Consider the following 23279-nt stretch of genomic DNA (forward strand, 5'->3'; position numbering starts at 1 on the left):
GACATAACCCAGCAGTTTTGAGAATCAAGTAAAGTTATTTAGGCGCTTCCCGCCGCACTCGTGCTTTCACCTGCAACCTGCGGTTTCGTGTTTTATGATAATTCTAAATGTAAATGCAACTTTTTATGTTAATTGTATTTAAATATTCAACACTTACTCATTTAGGGCTCTATAATTATAGAAATATTATTAATAGTTTCATGAAAAGAATTTGTGTCTTCTGTATCTTTTAGATTATTGATAAAGAATTTGATGAAAAAATAGTTATGGTATAAGTTCATTATATGTAGAAATGTTCATATATTTACATATGTAATGTATGTTTTAAGAACATGTCTAAAATTGACGCTAGTAAGTATACATTTTTTATGAAGTCGACTCTAAAGTAATATATATGTGTGTATGTCTAATCATTGTTCTATTAGTATAGATTTATAAGTTCTAATAGCTTTGGGGATAAATTTATATAGAGAGATTTATAATAATTTATCTTCACCGAGGTTGGCAGCTGGCACTGTGTTTGGCTTCAAATGGTATATTTAATGACTTATTTGGTTTCGGAACATTAATTGTATATAATTAACCGATACGACCGACGTACACAAACGTCTGTTGTCGTGACTGACTCATTGACGGTATTGCTGAAATGTATGCGCTTGTGTATAGCATCCAAATATGTTTGGATTTATTTACCTGCACATGTATGTATACATACTTATATATATTCTTTATATATATTCTTTATTGCACATGTAAGAAAAAAATTAAAAAAACAGTTAAAAAGATATGTTTACAATGGCGGGCTTATTTCTGAAAGAAATCTCTTCCAGCCAACCTATGGAAGTGGATGAGTGCCAAACAGCGGAATAACAACACAGTGCAATCAAAAAAAAATATTAAAATATCAGAAAAATATATATATTAACTAACACATTATATACATAATACATACTACAATATATATACATACACACATATATATATACAAGTTATAAATATATGATTATATATACTATTAAATCGACTATATATACATATACATACATATATAATATATACATAATATATACCCATACATACATACATATATACATATATATAATATATACTAGAAACACTGATTAAAGCTATGTCTAATTACGTTCACTTTTAAGCAAATGTACTTGCAAATGTACTTTTAAGTAAATGTACTTGTTGTAAATGTGTGTTATGTATGTATAATTATAGTTATGAAAGAAAATATTTATATGCAAATAGTTTAAAGTTTGCCAAAAGATTATATTTCTTAAATTTTAGTATGAAATTATTTTATTAGTATAAAATACTTTTAGATTTTTGTTAGCATTTTCCGATAAAGACAGAGAATTAGTTATCCCTGTTTACCCTCTATAAAACTGTGTTATTAGTGATATGGTACTCCGTTGTTTTATTTTCGTTCAAGAGAATCATTGAGGCGACATCTTTTGCCTGTAAACTGTTTGACTGTTGTGGGTTCGATTCCCACTCGGACGAATGAAAAAACAAGATACATTACAGGTACCTAAGTGACTTAGTTAATCTAAAACTGATGACTCTCAGTGACAAACATTTAAATGTTTAATTATCGTATTTAGTCAGACATATTTTCATATTTCCTATTAAGGTGTATTCAATGGCGTCTGTGAAGATACCATATCTTGATATTTAAATGACTCGAGACTGCCGCGTATGTGCTTTACATTATTTACTTTATTCTTAGTTTCCTTGTCAACAACAATGAAATATATTAAAAATATAAAAGCTTAAATTTTTAAGTTAAACAACTTACAAGTTATATTTTTCTGTTTTAATGATAAAAATTAAGGAATTTCTATGCTTAAGACCAATAAATAAAATAGGAGCCACAATTAATGAAAGTAAAGATCATTAGTATTCGTTTGATACATCGATGATGTCACCAGATTCCGTCATTGTCAATTGCCCCAGTTATCGTTGGAGCTAATATTGACCATTTCTAAGGCACTTCTTTGTTTGAGCGCCGTTGACAACTCAATTACGACTAATAATTGGTGTTCTTAGAACAATAAACTCTGTTTTCATAAGCTTAGAAACTTTATTCTAAGCTTTGGCTTTTTCTAATAAGATTCATTTTAAATTGGAACATTTTGACATGTCTGCGAGGCTTCACTTCACAATCGGATGTGCTTACAAGGTAATGAGCTTTCTTTTAAATTGCCGGAACATGTTCGTTTCATTGTTTTCCAGTGGTATTAGAGTTTTCTATGTCGTGTATGTTTCGTATCGTTTTATGTTGCTAATAAAAAGAGCAAGTGCTTAAGTTTAAAAATATTTTTTGTATAAATACCTATTTTTTTAGAAAAAATATATTAGGTGCTCAGAAATTGGTAAATATTTTTCGTACTTATTTAAGTTATTTAAGTTTACTTTAATATTTTTAATTCTTATCGAAACGTGTAGAAACAGTATATAAACTCTCTGTCTATGAGAGTAACACAAAAATATCATCAAAAGTCCCGATAACTATTTACATGACCTTATAATAGAAATGTGTTAATGTCATAAAGGTTTTATGCTAAGAATCCATACTTTTACGCACCAAACTTCCTGCTGAACCTGCTATCACCGATTAACTACAAATGATACCTTAACGAATCTAAAATTTATAGCGTTACACGAGATAAATACTTCGCTCACTCAGTGCTGATATGATTAGCTTTTACAGGCGTCGATAAGAATTCTAAGAAAGACATCAGTTACAAGGCCGCCATCAACTAGCTACGTAGATAAGAACGTAAATAACTTTCCTTATTAGATAGACTTAGACAAGAGCGATTTGTATGACAAATATATTTGATTATAATACCTTATTTTTCCCATTTTATTTCCCTATGATATATTTTATGAATATTTAAGATGTACATAAAATAATATACTCTATACTTTTAAGAAAATACGTACTATTTAAAAAAAATTCAAAATTAGGATAGTAATTCATTAAACAGTAATTCTATATTTTTTTCATAAATAGTAATTCTATATTTTTTTCCTCTATCTTTTTATTGCATTAAGATTAAGAGTGACCAAATTAAAACGAGACTCTCGTGGTACAGGAGTGGTTAACGCAGCGTTGAGTTCCACGCTATCAGTATATAAAAACAGAAAGACAAGCATTGCGAAATATATAAGTACATCGCAAAGAAGGTCAAAAACAAAAATAAAATATTAAAACATAACTTATTGCCGACTTCTACAGCTCACATCAAACTAAGTTTGTTCGTTCTAAGATGATGATTCGCCCCACCTGTTGCGGTCACGTTTATTTAAATCCACACAGAACTTGGCCACCGCTGAGAGCAATTGTAAACAATCCACCAAGTAACAGCTGCTGCATAGTTATGATTGTTAAAGGTTATACTTCAACTGAAATCGTATTGAAGGTCGCGTGTTCGCGTGGCAACGGTGTGATGACGGGGGTTTTCGTTGTAGATTCTAATATTTATTTTTTATTTTATTTAGCTTCACGGTGTATCCCGCATGTAGCAGGCAGGGTAGGCAGCACACACCGCTCCCCACTTTTTGCCGAATTCTGGAGGTATTGTAAAGGAAGTAAAGTAGGTATTATCCATATTCCTCCAAGTCAAATTAAAAAAGATAACCGTTGCGTTTAATGAGATTCCCTCCAACTGTGCCACGCAAAAGTAATATCAAAAATTGTAGCGTACATATAAGAAATTTTCTAAATAATATTTCTTTATTCTGAATTTAAATTATTTGAAATCGATGATAAAAATCCTGTATCGAATTAAAATCTAAGTGTAAAGCTTTCGATTACGAATGCATGCATTACAGTGCCAAGTGCAAAAAGTGAACAGGTATGCAGGCGAGCATCGACGCGAGGCTTTAATATCTGTTATTTATGATTATTTTGTCTGCGGTCTGGAGTCGGTTTTCACTTTTCGGTATGTAGTGACTCACTGCCGTTTTCTAAATCGATTTAGGCATGCCGTAAATAGAAGTGAAGTCATTATTGGTTAGAAATTAGAATGGGATGTTATATTTGAATAATACGACGAACAATAAAGTGTATGATTCATATATAAATAAATTATATAATATATTATAGTAAAAGATTTGGCAGACGTTGCCTATCTGGAAATTAAGGTTCGTAATAAATATTTTAAATTTCATATTAATAATAATATGAAGCACAGCGTGCATAGGGTGTGACCGCCAACGCGATGGTTGTAGATTCGATTTCTAAAATTAAATATTTAATAAATTATTTCATTTTCTAACTTTGGTAACTAATAAAAAAATTGTATAATCAATTAATACATACGTATTTTTTCTTTTCTCGTTGTATCTCGTATATAGAAGGATAGACAGTGGTATTCAGTGTTAAAAAACTCTCTTCCTATATCTTATAAAACAAAGTCGCTTTTCGTGTCTGTCTGTTGTTTCTAACTCTTCTTCTTCTAAACCACCCCACGGATTTTTATGCGGTTTTCACCATTAGGTCGAGTATTTTTCGTAGAAGGTTTATATATAGTTTATTATTTGTACATTCTTATGTAAATTAACATAAATACGATAAATATGTATAAAGTCCTACCCGTTGAGACACTTTCGCGCATGCGCTGCTTTGATGGTAAGTACTACATGAAAAAAATGTATTGGAGTATTGTTCCTCTTAATAAGATCTACAAAAAAGTCCGCGACGGCATATTCGTATCTTTTAAGAATAACGTGTAGTGATCATTTTTCTGTGTAAAAATAATAATTTCAATATATTTTTTATTGTGAGGGATATTTTTCTATAATGGTATTAATCCTTATCCTTTAAAATAGTTTATTAAATTTCTACGTTAAAAGAAGGTAAAATTTGCTTTTCACACAATTTCGAAATTGCGAATAGTTTTGGAGAAAAACGCATTTAATTGTTGACACATCACGCCGTTGACACTTCAGCTGTATCGACTCAAGTTTTACTTATCCCTTACTCTCAGCATATAAATAAGTACATTAGTTACGTTGGCCATTTAATGTAGATCAAAACTGTCTTTTACTGTTTTTCATTTTAATAAGTACTTTAGAAGTAGTTACAATATCAAAAAATCCTTGCTGCGAAACGGCTCGCCACTCGCCATGCGTCCGCCGCGCCCGCCTGCCCTACACGCATCGGTGGTTCAGTGGTAGAATGCTCGCCTGCCATGCGGGCGGCCCGGGTTCGATTCCCGGCCGATGCATTCTATTTAATTTTCCTCACAGGCAGCCACGTCGTGCTTGCTTTTCATCAGGGACAGAACACCCTCTTCAGCATTAATCACAAGCTCGAAAAAAAAAACCCGCCTGCCTCTATAGCAACGAAGATTTAGATGCGTTTGCACGTATTGGATAATTGGAGTTGAATGTATTATTTCAGCGCGATATACATATTTGGTTTCATATTTTTTGTAGTAGTCATTAGTAGGCAGGTTTTTGTTTATAATTTCTTCCGTTTAAAAATAGTAATTTAACTATCTAAAATTAGTCATTTAAATATATTTTAATAAGTACTTGAAAAGATTAGTAGCACAGATTTAAAATTACGGTACCTACTAAAAAATTCTTGCTGTGTAAAACAATTGGAAAATCCTTATTGAAACTACGAAAATGCGGGTTGCATTAGGGTTTAATTAATTTTCACATTATTTTAAGTGCAAACATACATTATATGAATAATCCAGTAGTAAAAGCGGGCGAAGCCGCAAGGGGGTCGCTAGTTTCTTATAAAAATAGTATTAAGGACATCGAAATTAGAAACTAGCTTTATTAGGTTGCCCTAGTCACACACCTACGCAGTTAAGCATTAAGAAAATCTGTTTTTTCTACGTAAAATTTATTTATCTAGACTAAATCTAGAATCTAAACATTTTGTATTGCCAACGTATCGTAATTTATATACGTAATCGACTATTATAGTACGTTCGTACATATGTTTCTAAGAATGATAATAAATACGAAGGGACCTTGGCCTAGAACAAAAAACAGTTGAAAGAAAAAAATTCAGCCACATTTCAAGTTTATTGTGTAGTATATTATTGTTAGCTTTTTTTATTCTATCGTTATAAGTGTCTAATAAATTTATTCTCCCTTAAGTTTTATCGTTTTATACATTAAATAAGAAATAAATCGTTAGGCGGAAACTGTGGGCGGCTATTAGAGGTTTTGCTTCAACGATTCACTCGTCTCGTTGGTATATGTGTTTTAATTTTTGAATAATGCAGTATAGGAAGAATTAATTACTTTCATTTTCTCGCTCTAGTAATGTCAAAAACTAGAAGAGAAGTTAAGAAGATCTTCATATAAAAGCCCTTAAATCTGTTATGTAAGCTAAGTATAAAACTTACAGCCATAACGTGGCTTACAAAAATAAAATCGAAAGTTAGCCACACTCTACACGGGAACAGTTTAACTGCAGTTTTAATTGCTTTATATCTATAAATCAGCTTTTACCGCAACAACCTCTGTAGAAAGCGCCATAATGCTTAATTTAATTTTCTCGCTGTAATTTACTTTGAAATTGAAAAACTTTTATGATTATTGTTTGATAGTTGAAAAGTAATGAAGAATTATAAGTTTCATTCAGTATCGTAGTCAAGTTCTATGGTTACCTTTCATGGTTTACAACTTTACTGGCTGGAAAGGAGCAGACAGGAAGAACTTAGTGCTAAGTCTTTTCATTCTCGATTTTCCACTAAGGGATCTTGCGTGTAATTATGTAACTAATATCTTATTTTATAAATATTCTCCAGATTTACTTTGGACAAGGTACTATAAAACTAAATAAAGTGCTTCTCATCTGAATCAATTTATTATGTTTAAACAGAAAAACTAATAGGTTTAGTATTCCAGTATTTTTATCGTCATGGCTACATTATTCTACATACAATCGTATTCAGAACGAATGTGCTGAATGGAAAAGAGTTACGGCTCTATATTTCTTCTTCTATAACAAACGCGCCAACTGCGTTCTAGCATTTTTTCACAGCTACGAGCATTAATAAATCGAAATATATCGAAAGCTGTTGAAGTGCTGCTGAAACAAAATGTTGGTAGCGAACCAGTTATATTTATAGAATAGTTTTTTTAGCATCACGCTGTATACCGCATTTAGGTGAAGTGAGTAGCTATAGGGAACCTAGTGTTAAGACACTTGGTCCCCTCCTGCTTATACATAGTACTTCCTGACGATTTTTTGAGATATTGTCTATTAAGGGGCGGAACTTAACATCACGCTTTGTCTTATTACCAGAGTTAGCGAGAAAATCAAAATAATTCAATCCCCGAGTGTGTTCGAATCCACAACCATCGCTTTTACAGTAAATCGCGACGGCCTTAATTAGTTTTTTTTCATAGGTATTGTACTTATGTATAAATTGTGAATTGAAATTTGCAACCACAATTATTTTACATATTATGCTTTAAACACATGGACACCTGGTGGTGGTTCTATACACAATTATTTCATGACATGATATCTTATTAAGATTATCTTTTTGCAATACAAATTTTAAATTGAAATCAAAAATAGTAGGCCAAGAGTAGCTTTCAAAGATAAATATCACATTGTTAACATTTAGTACGTGTAGTGTAGATTATAATCGTTACTATCGATAGTGGAAGTTGCTTCTTGTAATAAGATTTTGCTTCGCTGATAGGAAATCTCGAGGCCAAGTTCAAGCTCGTAAATGAACTTATCTAATAGCTTCCTATATATTGCTTTATAATATTTCGCATTAAATTATTTTATAAGTAAGTATTAATAGAATAAATATTTTTATATTGTGCAATTCAAATTACGTATTGGGTAAGTTATGATTTTAGTGGGTATTTCTTTTGTGTTTTTTTTTATTATTCATATTGATATGTTATTTTTATTGCTTCACACTACGGAATATAGTAGCACATACCAGAAAAGATCGAGGGAACCCAGTGTTAAATTAAGACAACTGCGTTCCCACTTTCCGAATAATTTTCCGCACAAGCGTGTCTGTAAAAGCGACAGGTTGTGGCTTTCATTCCCACACGAGGAAATGACATATTTAATATTTTGCTATTTAAAATATTAGGTATATTCCATTATTCAGATATTTTTTCGTAACTCGTGGCATTTATTACAAAAGATGAAAGATTTGTCAAAATATTTATTTTAACATTAATCATCGTAAGATCGAAAGAACGAAATCTAAAACGGTTTAACGACCTCAAAAGTAAATAATTGGTTAATATAGAACCGGTTGTTTTGCATATCAACTAATGTCTACTTTTGGACTATCTTGATATCAATGACTAGTTTTTACATGCGGTTTCGCGCATGAGAACATTTAAAAATAGTGTATGACACATTGCAAGTGTCCCAAGTAACTCGGACATGAATATAGATCTCGATCATTGTATAATCTAATATTAAAGTTTTTCAATCCGGACCAGAAGTTCCTGAGATAGGGCGTTCAATCAAACAAACTGTTTAGCTTTATTATCTATATATATAAAAGGACTTGTCCTCACTGACTGAGGTAAGACGCACGCCCAGTCGTAACCGCTGAGGGTAGAAACGTGAAATTTGGTCAGATGTTTACTTTCGTAATCTGGACATCCACTAAGTAGGGATTTTGAAAAATTTTAACTCTAAAGGGGTGAAATAGGGGTTGAAAGTTCGTATGCAAAAATCTTTAAATCGCCACCGATTTTTATAAAATTTGATATTTAGACTCTTAAAAATATTTAATCGAACATCTGTTTCATGGTTTTCTAGAATTCAGCCCCTAAGGGTGTATATAAGGGGTTGAAAGTTTGTATGGAAAAATCTTTAAATCGCCACTGATTTTTATAAAATTTGAAATTTAGACTTAACAATATTTAATTGAACACATGTTTCATGGGTTATTAGAATTCACCCCTAAATACGCAAGCGAAGCTGTGCGCGTCCGCTAGTATTAAATATATATAAGACATAACTATTAATCATAATTATGTTACAGCAGTCGTTAATAGATCGTATCCTATAAGTATTTAGTATGACTCTAAAGTCTTGTAAAATTAATAAAAGTATTAATGTTTTAATTAAGCATGAGATAAAATAAGTAAATGAGTTTTAATTGCCAAACAGAATAATTTAAGTGATAAATCGATTTTATTACAAGAATATATGAAATACTTATAATTTAATTATTCACATAATTATACAGAAATAAAATAAGTTAGCTAAAAAAATTAAGTTTGTAAGCTTTAAGTATAAGTATTTAGCTATAAATAAAAAGTAACGTATTTAACTAAGACTCTCTGCTCTGCAATGAGCAATTCGGTTTCAGAAAGAAACATTCCGCCATACATCAAGTCCACCGTGTTGTAGAGCATATAGCTCGATACAACCTTAGGGATCCTTCTCACAGCAATACAGCTGCTATTTTTCTCGATATAGCGAAAGCTTTCGATAAAGTCTGGCATAACGGCTTGATTTACAAGCTGCGCGCCGTTTACGGCTTGCCAGACTGTCTCGTACACATCCTGCGGGACTTTCTCTCGAATAGATACTTTCGCTATAAAGTCGAAGGCACTCTCTCTTCCCCCCGCCTCCTCCGCGCAGGCGTGCCACAAGGCTCTACGCTAAGTCCTATCCTGTACTCGTTGTACTCCAGTGATATCCCGCTCACTCCGGGTGTTCACCTGGCTATGTACGCCGACGATACAGCCCTCTTCACAACCTCGCGTTGTACTATCCTATTAAAAGATCGACTCCAGAAAGCGGCCCGCGCACTCGGTGAGTGGTTCCGCCAATGGAGAATCGAAGTCAATCCCGAGAAGAGTAAAGCAATACTCTTCCCTCTCAATAAAAATATAAGAGTCTCTACCATCCATCTCTTAGACAAACCCATTCCCTGGGAAAAACAGGTCAAATATCTAGGTGTCACTCTAGACTCTAGATTAACTTTCAAACCCCACATTACAAAAGTCTGCAATAAAGCAAAGTACATTCTCAATAGATTATATTATCTCATAAACAAGAATAGTAAAATGTCACTTAGAAATAAGCTGACACTATACAAAGCTTGTATTAGACCTGTCCTTACTTACGCTTGCGTTGCGTTCGCGCACACCAAGCTTGCTCCCTTGCAAAAAGTGCAAAATAAATTCCTGCGCATCGCATCAGGTTCCCCCTGGTACGTGCGTAATGTCGACCTACATAGAGATTTTGAACTGGAATCGATTCACGAGCACTGCAAACGCTTAGCGAAGCGCTACTTTGAGCGCGCAGGCTCGCACGCGAACCCCCTCGTTGCTGAGGCGTGTAATTACACGCCTCACGCGATTCGTAGACGCCCGCGTAGCGTCCTCTTAGACCCCGATGACGCCATTACCGTAGCAAACGGCCCGTACGTAGGTAGGAAACACACTACACACGCACGACACACACACCGTCGTCGCCGGAATCGACGACGTAGTCTAGCTTATCTCACGGCCCGGCGTCGCCTCGGCGCCGTCGGGTCCAGCGGTTAGGGACCGTTAGCTCCCTTAGATTAGTCTAATTTTATCCCCCGGTCGCGGCTTCTGTGTCGCGGCCGGCTTTGCTTAGAATAGGGAAATTCCCAGCCCGCTCGACGACCGCAAGCCGAGGTTCGAGCCCCGCAGGGGGCGCCCTTGCGTCGTCGGCACTCCCCACAGGCAGCCACACAGTGCCTGCACATTTTCAGGGACAGAGTACCCTCTTCCCTACCCACCCGGTGTCGCTGTAAAGGCCAGTAAGGCTAACAGCATTAATGTCATGTCCGAAAAAAAAAAAAAAAAAAAAAAAAAAAAAAAAAAATTTAACTAAGATAGTTAAATATGTCTATTTTCTAAATTTAGAGATTCTTTATAATGATTATATACTCGTATACAACGAAGCAATTGTTAAGTTTAATAAATATTTAAAAAATAATAAAGGTCTTTACGCTATTTCCTGTTAAGAAGTTTTTCTTTATTTTATTTTAAGTAGTGTCAAGAAACCAATCGGCACTTTCTGAATTCGGGACTTTTTTTGTACCTGAAGTAACGTACCCGAAGGCTGCGCCTTGTCTTGCTAGAGCGGGGAAATAAAAAAGTATATTTTATATAATTTAGCTTAACGTTATATCCCGAAAATATGAAATATCTCATTCCCCAGCACACGCTTGTACCGCTGCAACACGACGGTCTATTAAAGTTATTTTAATGATTGAATTATATTCATTTTCTCAAGTGCATTGATATTAATCATCACCTCATTATCTTTATCTTAAGTATAATTTTAAATTTAATTGTTAAATCGTGTCACTCTTTGATTTACGTACGTTCCATAGTTATCTCAATTAAATTTAATTATAACCGTTCAGTGTCGATCTATTTTGTATGTGAACTAGTATCGTGTTTCCCTAACAACGGTGGCGTTAGACTTGGCGCCTTTTCGTCGCGTGAAAATATACGTTGTTATATAGTACAAGTTAATAGTTAATGGCGTTTGTAGTAATTACTGCAATTTTATTTATATTTAATTCATGTATTTATATTTAATATTCCAATTCTAGGTTGTCATGGCACAGCGGCATGGGGTCTGACTGTAAATGCGACCATTGTTGGTTCGACTCGAGAGAATGAATTAATTTAATTTCCTCGCTCAGGTAACAAGACATGGCTTGGCGTTTAGTTCCGCATTCTCACATGGACCGTCGCTAAAATTTTAGCGGAAAGTGAGGGACGGAGTGTACACTAGGTTCCCTCTATTTATAGAAGGTTCCGTCTGTCTATCCTGCTATATGTAGGATATATTATAACATGGACCTATTTTTTTACATATTATTTATTATTTCAATTAAACTTAGACTATGCGTCATTGACATTGTATTCCTTGAGAATTTACTCGGCGATTCTTACACAATTATAAAGTTGGCGTGATGTCAGCGGTGACGTCACCGGATAAGCTGTCGGTATCAGTCGGTATTATAATTTAATGAACATGTACTATTAAGAAAGAGGTGAGGCATATTGAGAGCCTTGAATTAAAGGTCTTTCGAAATGAAGAGTAAGCTTTAAATTTGTTATTTGCATTATTGATTTAATTTAATGAAGTTCTGTAAGAAATATGTATATTTATAACCATATCTGTCCAATTAGTATTATTAAAATGTTAATTTCTAAGCTTTTGAACTTCATTTTGTTATTTGAATGTACATATATTGCAGGGAGAGACTGGAACCTATGTAGTATTAAGATATTCCGTTTCTCCGTCACTTGAGAGTCTGCGTATTAAATGGCTGAATTCTACCACGCTTGGAAATCGAACTTACAACGGTCGCGTTTACGATTTCTACTAAACCATTGCGCAACGACGGTCTAGCACATTATTGTAATATTTTTTTGATTTTTATATATATCTAAATATTCGTATAACTTTCTCTTGAGTATAATCTTTTCTAGGTAATAACTAATAACTATCAATTTTCGTTCTAGGTTTCTAGGTTCAGACTTTCTAGATTGCAAGTGCATTTCTATGTTTTGTTGCATTTTCAACGTTGTAATCTTAAATTTTTTTTAATTTTTAATTATGAATTACACTTTGTGATGGCGTTGTGGTGTTAAGAGTTCAAAATAATAATATATTTATATTTCTGATTTTCCGGGTCCCCACACTATTAAAGAGTTGCTACAAAGAACGCAATTGCTAGTGAGTGAAGTTTCTTCTTTCCTAAGCGTTTTTGAACATATTGAGTATTAGATGGAGGGTTTAGTTCCACGGTTTATGTAATTACGTTAATGAAACTAATTCAATTCAAATACAGGTCATAGTGGCGCAGTGGGACAGCAATGACCTGATGATGCCCGTCAATGGAGATAAAATAGTTTTCATTTCATCATAAAAATCTTATGTATTGACTCTAGAATTTCATTCCGTATTCTGACATTCTAAGATCAAATTTTCAAGTGAAATTTGAATCCAAAACCATTGCGTTCAATTCGACATACAGTTAATGCGTCACAACGGCGTCATTATATAAACAAGGCATACAAAAAGTAAACAATTATGAAACCTCTACAAAAAATCACAATAACCAACCGGTTGATATCCATAAAGCTCACTTGTCAATCAATTAGCAAGTTTCAAGCACCGCGATCGCAATTGATGCAACGTGGAGTGATGGCGGCTTAATCAGAATGTATGGGATTGAGGTACTCTTTGTTCGAAATTATGAACTTCATACATTTCATCTCATTGAAATATGAGAGGTAAGTCCTTGTGGTGTGACCTAAATTAAATATAATTAATAATTAGGTTACCAGTATAATTTATAATTTGCTTGTAGAATAATTAAGCTTGGTAAATTATTGGTTTTCAGTTATAACAGAAAGACAGAGACAGAGTTTAATATTTACTGTTATTTTTTTAAGCTTCACGCTGCACTCCGCATTTAGTAAAGTAAGCAAAAGGAACCTTGTGTTGAGACCCACCGTTTCCCGCTTTTCCCCTAATTGTCCAGAGCGTGTTAATTTTAATATGTATATTGAGTGGCAGAACTTAACACCGCCAAGTTTTATATTGTAACAACCATATTAAGTGATACATTTTACAATAAGGACACGATTGTGAAAAAAATAATTATGAATAAATTAAATAATAATTTTGTTGCGTTAATATTGATTAAATATAAGTTAGTTATAATATATAGGATGTAAACAAAGTCAATGACCAGCTGTATAAAAACACTACATCTTGAGATTGCTTAGAGGAAGTATGATAAGTGGTTGATTGATGATTCTGCGGGTGTTGCACATCGATATAGACTCTTGGAATAAGTACCTACGCCTGAATAGGTGTTTATTTATATAATGTATCAGCTTCTCCTTTTATCTTGCATTTAGCAGGGTAGGCTGGGAAAACTTAATGTCACTCTGAATGATGACTTCTTCAAATGTGGGTAAACCTAACTTCATTGTAAACGGTCATGGTCAATATGTTTAAATTATCTCAATGTACCCCCTTTCACTTACATTTGTTAATTGAGTATTTGATATTGTTTTCTTTTTGTTATTTACCATGTTTTGCTGATTCCAACGCTCACATTGATTAATATGTATTTATTTAAGATAACTCTGTATTTCTCTTTAAGTGAAATGTAATTTCTTTTGAGAAATAAATAAACTCTTTAACCACACTCCGTTCTCCATTTTTTCTCCAAATTTGAGATTTTGCGTTTAAAGTGGCCAACGTATTCAACGTCACTTTTTGTCTTAGAGAGCGGAACAAAAATATTTATCGTATCATCTTGACTTAGTGATAAGTCACTCAGATTTCCACCGTTCAGTTTAAAGTTAGATTTGACACGAGCACTTTGACTAATTGCCCGAAAAAAATCGAACAATATTTTTTTCCATAAATTAGAAAAGAATAATAAATCCTCTATATACATATTCAAATAATATATAATAATAATAATAATACTTTATGGATCCTGTAATCAGTATGCCATTAGGAAATGAATGCGGTTCTCATAACGTGCTAAGTAAGTAGGTCAGACATATTGAAATAAGATAGAAGTGTAATCTTTGAAAAGACTAGCCTATTGTAGGGTGCCACACACCTGCCATAACAGTTTAATATTTGTAGTTTTAGTTCCATTTAAGTGAACGTTTCGTGTGATGGAAAATTTGCAAATGTATTGACGTCGTTCTCAAACATTTTTATAGATTTTTATTTTTTATTGTGCACATAGGATGGTAGACAGAGAGAACTTTTTTATCAAAGACAATCTGATCTTCCATCGGTATATGTAATTATACCAAGTCCTATCGACGGCCGCAAGCCTAGGTACGAGTCTCGCAGAGGAAGCGCCTGCCGACATCGTCTCAAGCAGCCACGTAGTGCTGTTTACGCAACCGACGTAGCTCTAAAGACCAGGGCTAACAGCATTAACCTCAAATTCGTAAAAAAAATCTTTACTATTAGTAAAGAGTTGTTTAGGGGCAAAAATTGTCTAATCAGATATATAGAATATTTATTTTTAAAATACGTGTACTTTTTTTATTTCGAGCACCTTTTAACTGACATACGTGCAGACAGAGCGTGGAATTAAGAAAATTAATTCTTGACTTTTTAAAAATTACACTTACCATTATCGCGTGCAGCTGTTCATTAATGTAAACATACATATTTGACCTGACACAGAATCGAACCAGTTACTGTAAACATTAGTAAATATACAATAACGTATAGTATTATTTTCTAAAGCCATTTCAATTGTGTTTTAAACGTTGGAAGTGACACGTGTCTGTCATGTTACTATTGATGTGTCGGGCCATTGTGGTAATTGTATACTCTACTGGCTTAGGAATTAAATTGACTTAGTTTTAAAGAGCTTGGTCTATTAATACTTATACTTTATATTTTCTATACGAAACAAATCTCAAAGACTCGATAATATTCTCTTCTTAAATTCTCATTTGAAGAATAAATAATATTTATAATTTTTTAAATATAACAATATTAAAAATGTATTTTTATATTTTCATCTATCTCTTCCCGTAGCATATATTGTTATCGTAAAAAACACATACATATAATATACTTCATAGTATATTTTTTCGTAACAACTTTGAATGCCTCGTGCTCAACAAATGCTAACAATTGTTAGAATGTGCTCCATGTACTAATTAATCCAATTATTGTCAGATTCCACTCAACATTTTATTCATATTGCAAATGTATCGCTATTCTTTAGGCTCGATAGAATTCTTGTGAAACAACAATACTATTATGCTATTTATTCCATTGTGAAAACCTCGAATTCTGATATAAAAAGTCTTCTATAAAACAAATTCGTTATTTTCTAAGAATAATAAAAAAAAGACGTAATTTTTCTCTTCGTCATGGTTCTCTGATTTGGAAATATGGCTGGAGGGATTGATGCTAAATCTCAATAATATATAATATAGTAATATTTGTCCCTCTTCTGAATTGAACCCTTTTTGGAATAGTATACTCATTAACCACTAAACTAGAGGGAGTTTATATTTGTACAACAATAATTGATCGCATTTGTGATGCAAAAGTCGATTTGTCGGCACACGCGGCTGCCATTGACAATGTAATCAGCTATCGAGATCAAGATCACGGACAAATAGAACGGAGTAGCGCCGGCCGGTGGGTGGCTCAAGTTACGACCAATTAGCGAAGAGGTCACGTGCTGTACACTCGTAAAGAAGCTAATAGACTAGGTTCACGCTGTTTCCCGCATTAAGTAGGATAGACAGAGGGAACCTAGTGAGACATTCCCCTTCCTAAGTGTAAATTCCCTCAGAATTGAACCCACAACTGTTGCGATTATACTTAAATACTGTGTTCTGCGGGACGACGTCCTCGATAAATTGTTATATTGTTCCTTTTTTCTTGTGATTGTTTTATATTTTGTTTGATGATGTGAAGCCTGGTCATACTTTTTGACAAGATTTGGGGCAACTTTATTTTGATGATAGTGACATTTTACATGAAATTATTGTATTTATGCGCTATTTCTAAAGTAACAAAAGTCAAATGCATTGCGACCGCGTTAATAATAAATTATATTTCAAGGCAAAACGAGCATATTTATAACTCAGCTACTACATACTCGTATTATGTTTCCTTATATAAGTATGTTTTGTTCTAAATATTATATCATGGTTTAAGTCTAAGCTTTACATATGTTTTATATTTTTGTAAAGAAATTGAAAAGGTCGGCGTTAAGAAATTGAGGAGGACGCCAGTGCACAAGCGTGTGAAAATAAATGCGTCAGGTCGTGGGTTTGATTCCCACTCGAAGAATTAAATATTTAGCTCCTACCTAGCTCTGGTATTAAGTTACTCAACACGCAATGCCTCCAAAATTCGGCGGAAAGTAGGAAACGGAGTGTCTTAAATCTAGGTTCCCTGTATTTGTTGCGTGGAGCTATAACAAAAATATCGCATATTACGAACCTATTGTTGTTTTGTATATGCATATTGTAAATATTGTTTTTTATTATAAACTAGTGGACCCGTACGCGGCTACGCCCGCTTGAACTATACGAATATTTGTTAAATATATTTATGAAATTATTTTCAGTTTTCAATAGAGAGATGCGTTAAGCAAGCTCATTTTGGATGACGTTTTCTAACAAGAAACTTTGCAAATCGTTGCTTAGCAACGACAGTTTTTATTAACATGGCAGATTAAATTGCATGTCAAATTAATAAGTTAATTTTTGTAACTGTTTTAATATATTGGTATATATCGAAAATATTACAAATATGAGAAAAAAAAGTATCCTATGTTCATCCCGAGACCCTCAAGTATCTCTATATGTGTATTTTATCACAATTAAATTAGCGGTTTGGGCCTGATTGCGTAAAAGACAGACAGACAGACAGAGTTACTTTCGAATTTATAATATAGGTATGGCTATTAATATTCTCCGAATATCGCGTTTAGCCATGTCATATGTCATCACACTTTTAAACCTGTGAATGAATGAATGAACGGTATACGCTGTTATATATTTATTAATTAAATGGTAAGGTCAAAACTCTCGTAGCGTGGACTGCACTCTACATTAGCCGAATAGCTGAATGATATGTCAATTCAATTGACTAGGTTATTGAGCGGCCGGATGCTGCAATACATAAACATAATATTACGACTATATTAGTAATTTAAAATTGTATATATATGTACAAATCCAATGCAATATTTAAAATTTGTATTTGAAGAAGAAAAAATTTAAAGAAGTTATTAAAGACATCGTATAATACAAAAAAAATTGATTGATAGAAGTTGATTCATCCGAAGAATATTTTTTGCTAAAAGGACATTATTCTTTGGATGAGTCGAAGTCCACATAAACTCATCTACAAAGCTTTATATTGATGAACAAACTTCCCATCTTTCAGTTAGTTAACTTGAGGCAAAGAATTTTTCGAGGAAGAACTAAGAATATTGGCGACAATGTCATCGCGAAGACGCACTCCTTTCTCTGTTTTATAAGTGCAAATTTTCCTGTCTTCTATTTTATTTAAAAAACAAAAACAAAATCTGTATAACAAAATACATATAACATTGTATAATAATGAAAATTGTTAAGCTAGAAAATGTTTTCGCCCGCAAACTATTCCCCTCAGAGCTGAATTAAATTACAAAGTTACATCACAAACTCATCCCATCCTTTCAAGTGCGAAAACTCACTGGTCTTTATTACGGACGAAAGATAGTGAACTCATTTTAGTGTATAAAATGAATATACGTATTAAAATATTTAAAATATAACTTGTATAAGACGACACGAACTTATAAAAATATAAACTTTTCGGTAAAATCCACTTACCGAGATAAAGTTTGCGTTAAACTTAGCATAAAAATTTGAATATGGCTTAATTGGCTAGAACGGTTGGCTGGCATCCAAGAATCGTGGTTACAAAATTTTATACTTTGTTTAATTGGACCCTTTATCTCACATATGGCATAAGTAGGCAAAGAAATCCTAGTGTCAAGATTCACCATTTTCTTTGCGGATCGGGGACATTAAGAGTTGAATGAAGGAAATCAACGTCGCGAAGATAAAAATCTTTCCATAGTAGGCAAAAAAAATAAGCCAATGCCATAAATAAGAAATATTTAAACTTCATGTGTGAATTATACTTAACGGCAATCTTATAACCGATGTATTAATTATATTTAACTGCTATCTTAATAATTAAGTCATTTCAAAAGCTTTTAAACGTCTCCGTTATATTTATAATGACAACATAAAAAATAGGCGTAAAAATAAATAATAGAAGATACTGTTTGACATGTTCTATCCAAGCCTCACAATACATTAGCAAAAACAAAGATTTACGACTTCGTTAAGTACGAGTAGGTATAAAATAAATGGGTGGCTTATTAAAATGCTTTTACGTAACGTTGTTAATCGACTTGGTGGACTTACGACTTGGGTTTTTTATTTTTACTCGTATGAATTTATATATAGAGAAAGACCAGTCGTAGCGCACAAAGTGTGACTGTAAAATCGCTTGGGTGTCGGTTCGATCCCTATTAAATTCAAATTCAAATTCGACGTTGAATTCCGTCATAAAATGGCGGATTACAAGTTTTTGCACAACCCATCTAGTATGGTCTCAAATGAAAGAGCGTGAATTGCAAAATACAATAGGAACTTAAAAAAGCTTAAAGCTCATAGAATACAATAAATAGAATTAAAAGTTAAAAAAAAATCAGAAATTACAATTTCTAAATATAATTTATAAGTGATCCAACATCTGTGTAGACTGTCTCTACACAGATGTTCGGTCTAATATATCTGTATCTACTAATATATGTAAATGGGACAAAACAAATATAATCACATCGAACGTGAAACATCACAATTAGGCTAGTATTAATTAAAAATAATTTGTTAACACTTTCCAGCGCGATAACTTAATGAGGCGGTCGAGATGACAGATTACGATCATATGTCAATTATGGATCGTCACTACGGCACCCGATGTACTGATAAATTAATTTATCACTCCCCTGTCAACTCTTCATCACTTCATATTTCTTTAATTAAAATGTACTTCAGCCCTTATTGTAGGGCGTCTTTAATTGGAGCATTGCGAACATTCTTCGTGTTGCACAATTGAGTTTTATTTTATGAGTAATGAATAAATTGATAGGCATTTCATACTACTTTTCTTTGACATCAAGTTTTGTCTTTGTTTTGTCTATTTACTTGGATAGGTAGAGAAAACCTGGTGTTAAGACACTCCGTTCTGCTCTTTCCGCTTCAATTCGAGATATTGTGCGTAAATTAGTGGAATTCTAAGGAATGTTTTGTTTATCAGAGCGGGGACATGAAAGTAATTAATTCCCCCGAGTGGGAACTGAACTCACCACCATAGTTTGCAATAAGACGCTGTGGCACTGTACCATAACGACATTTCATAACCAACTCACCTTATGAAGATATAGTTTGGTGAAGCTTTTAACAATATGAAAATTTATTACGGTCAAGCTTTTAGTGGTAGCGTTCTAAGAATATTTTTACGCAGACTTATAAATATTTAGAATTTATTTAACTATCCTTTGATTAATAGCGGATTTTTACGTGTGAATATAATTGACGTTGTTGTTTGTTTGTCTAAATTATTCTTAAAATAGTTTAAATCTGGCTGATTTAAAAAAAAAGAAAATTCAAGATTTTTTATAGACAATTAGTCTATAAATTATCTATATATATAAAAGGACTTGTCCTCACTAACTGAGGTAAGACGCACGCACAGCCGTAACCGCTCATGGTAGAAACGTGAAATTTGGACAGATGTTTACTTTCGTAATCTGGACATCCACTAAGAAGGGATTTTGGAAAATTTTAACCCTAAAGGGGCGAAATAGGGGTTGAAAGTTAGTATGGAAAAAAAAAAATCGGCACCGATTCTTATAAAATTTGAAATTCAGACTCTTAAAAGTATTTAATTGAACACGTGTTTCATGGTTTTCTAGAATTCTTTCCATAAGGGTGCAAATAAGGGGTTGAAAGTTTGTATGGAAAAATTCTTAAATCGCCACCGATTTTTATAAAATTTGAAATTTAGACTCTTAAAAATATTTCATTGAACACATGTTTCATGGTTTATTAGAATCCACCCCTAAATACGTAAGCGAAGCTGCGCGCGTCCGCTAGTGTTATTATAAAGAACGAAATAATATACATCTCTATATTATAACATAACTAAAAATTAATGAATGAGGCTAGTTTTACATATAATATAACATGACGTGAATATATTTATATAAACTGAACGAAGTCAGGGGCAACCAGAACATAAATTATAATAAGCTTTCAATTTAACACGCGTACACCGAGTAAAACGTTTCCAGAAATTAATTTGTTTAGTATTTCACTAATGGGTCTTCGTATTTGGAATTACTACAATGATTTATGACCTAATATATCATTTGGCCAAATAATAGCGTTTATATAGAGCAAGGCTTGTTTTATGTATTTAAATTTATATGTGTAATAAATTTCTCATCACTATGTCAGCCTGAGTTTGTGTTTATAGCTTTCGTGTGTGCCAATAATTGAGCTAACTAGTACCTATATATGCCTATAATCGTTTTCCATAGGTATTTCGAGAAATTCTCTCGCACTAAGAAGTGCTCCCCAATACTCCCCAAGAAATATGCATGCCAAATTTCATTTCCTTACGCTGCGTAGTCATGGTTATACATTGTCAGTTAGTCACTTAGTAACGAAAGAGATTTATTTTAAATACACTATTTTTTAATAAAAAACAATTGTCAAACATAACCTATAAAATATTTTATGGTACATTTATAAAATACAATATATTTATGGATACTTTGAGTATTTTTATATTTGACCTTTCAAGCACTACAATTACAGTAGTTAGCTGGTGGTATTTTACTTGTCAAATTATCGTTAAAAGCTACTGGCGCGTTCCGAATACAATAAACTAAGAACTAATCTAAACTGTTAAAAGTCAAACTTTTTTATGCCTTTAGGTACTTTCATCGTAGGAGGCATGACAAGTAGATAGCAATTTTGATGATTTAAATAATACCTGCCGTATTAATGCAATGTATTGATATATTACGAAATGAGTCCTCATAAATAAACTTGACCCCACAATCTGATCTATCCGCGTCACTTTCTACGGTGCCAAATGGGTCGGTCACCGCTCAACTATTTCGTACTACGGCTACAGAAATAAAGCTTATACTCTACTATGAGTCTGCGCAGTCCTTCCCCACTTTCCACTTTTATTTGAGAAACTTGCGTGTTAAGGTGGAATTTAACGCCGCAAATTGTCTCACAAAGCGAGGAAAAAAATATATTTAAAGATAATCAGTCCCCCGACTGGGGTTTTAATCCTTAATAATCGTGTTCTTAGTGAATAAGTAGTTAATGAATAATTGGTGATGAACTTTAACATACAATGACACTTAAATGATGAATTTGGCAGAATGTGGAGAACGGAATGTTTGAATTATGTTTCCAGGCTCCCTATGCCTTACTTGCTAGGTGCGGGATACATCTGTTACTTTTTCATTTATAAAGAACTGTGTTTATAGATTTTGAGTTTCTTAATAGAGCTTGAAAATGAAAATAATTTTAAAAATATTTTTTCAACAAAGAGAAGAATATACAAACAAATATTAGGGCTACAGTAGAAAATGTTTATACACGCATAACATATATAAAGATAATTGTTAATATTGTTCGCATGATGTGGATGTCATTCTTAATTTTAAATACTGGCGTGCCAATATAATCTCGCTGTATCTTTACTGTCGTTCTAAGAACTATGCCGATTTAAATTGCATGTAAACAACTGATATGTCTAATAATACTAAGATGATACTTTCTGTATTATATAAAAATGATATTTGCTCTAAAAATTTAGTGTTATATGAGAAATATCTCAGTAACTTAAAATTTTCAATTAATATAATATTATACATATATTAAGTATATTTTTAACATTTTGTTTTATATATATATTATTATCTTTTCGACGACGTTCTAACAAAGTAAATTACCGTTGGGATCTCGTTAATTTTAGCTTTAACTTAGCCTTGATCGTCAAAAAACGAAAAAAGAAACAGACAGTGAATAAAATACGACTTAACTGAACTTTAACAAAAAGCTCTGTGATTCAGCTTCGTGCTATACATACGTGAGTAAACTAAGCACTTCGCAATGAACCATTTGGTGGTAACAAAGAAGTCAAGGTTTTGCTTTCCACGAATAGAAGGAGTCTTTTGTTTATCTTTTCTAATACAATTATGCATAGTAGGTAAGTATAGTATAGTATTTCAGTTTAAACTAAATATTGTGTTAATTGAAATTATAATTTAAAGATATTTCTGGTCTTATTTATCTGTCTAATAATAGAGAGATATTACTCTCTGTTTTATGTCCGTCGCGGTGTAGTGGATGGGTAAGTAATTACATGAACTGTTAATATTCCATACTTTACTTAGGAAATGTAATAATAAAAATAGAAATGAAAACATATTTAACCCCCTCTCGGCTCGAGTGGCAATCGAACCCAAGCAACCCAATCGTTACAGCCAAATGCTCTTCCACTGCGCAACGACGTTTTTTAGTATGCCAATTCTTAGAAAGCTGCAAACCGAAATTTAGTGTTTTGAATACAAGACAAGACCATGAACATGAACTAATCCTGCCTCAGCTATATCCGTTAC

General features: G+C 32.9%; 1 protein-coding gene across 2 annotated transcripts in view; it reads right to left on the bottom strand.

Moving 5' to 3' along the window:
* The window catches only part of LOC146532409 (uncharacterized), a 182635-nt gene that overhangs the window by 12707 nt on the left and 146649 nt on the right, over positions 1 to 23279 (bottom strand). The window lies entirely within an intron of this gene.

This window comes from Heliconius melpomene, chromosome 13 (genome assembly GCF_056956725.1).
Source record: "Heliconius melpomene rosina isolate 202511_hmr_F chromosome 13, ASM5695672v1, whole genome shotgun sequence".
Taxonomy (NCBI): domain Eukaryota; kingdom Metazoa; phylum Arthropoda; class Insecta; order Lepidoptera; family Nymphalidae; genus Heliconius; species Heliconius melpomene.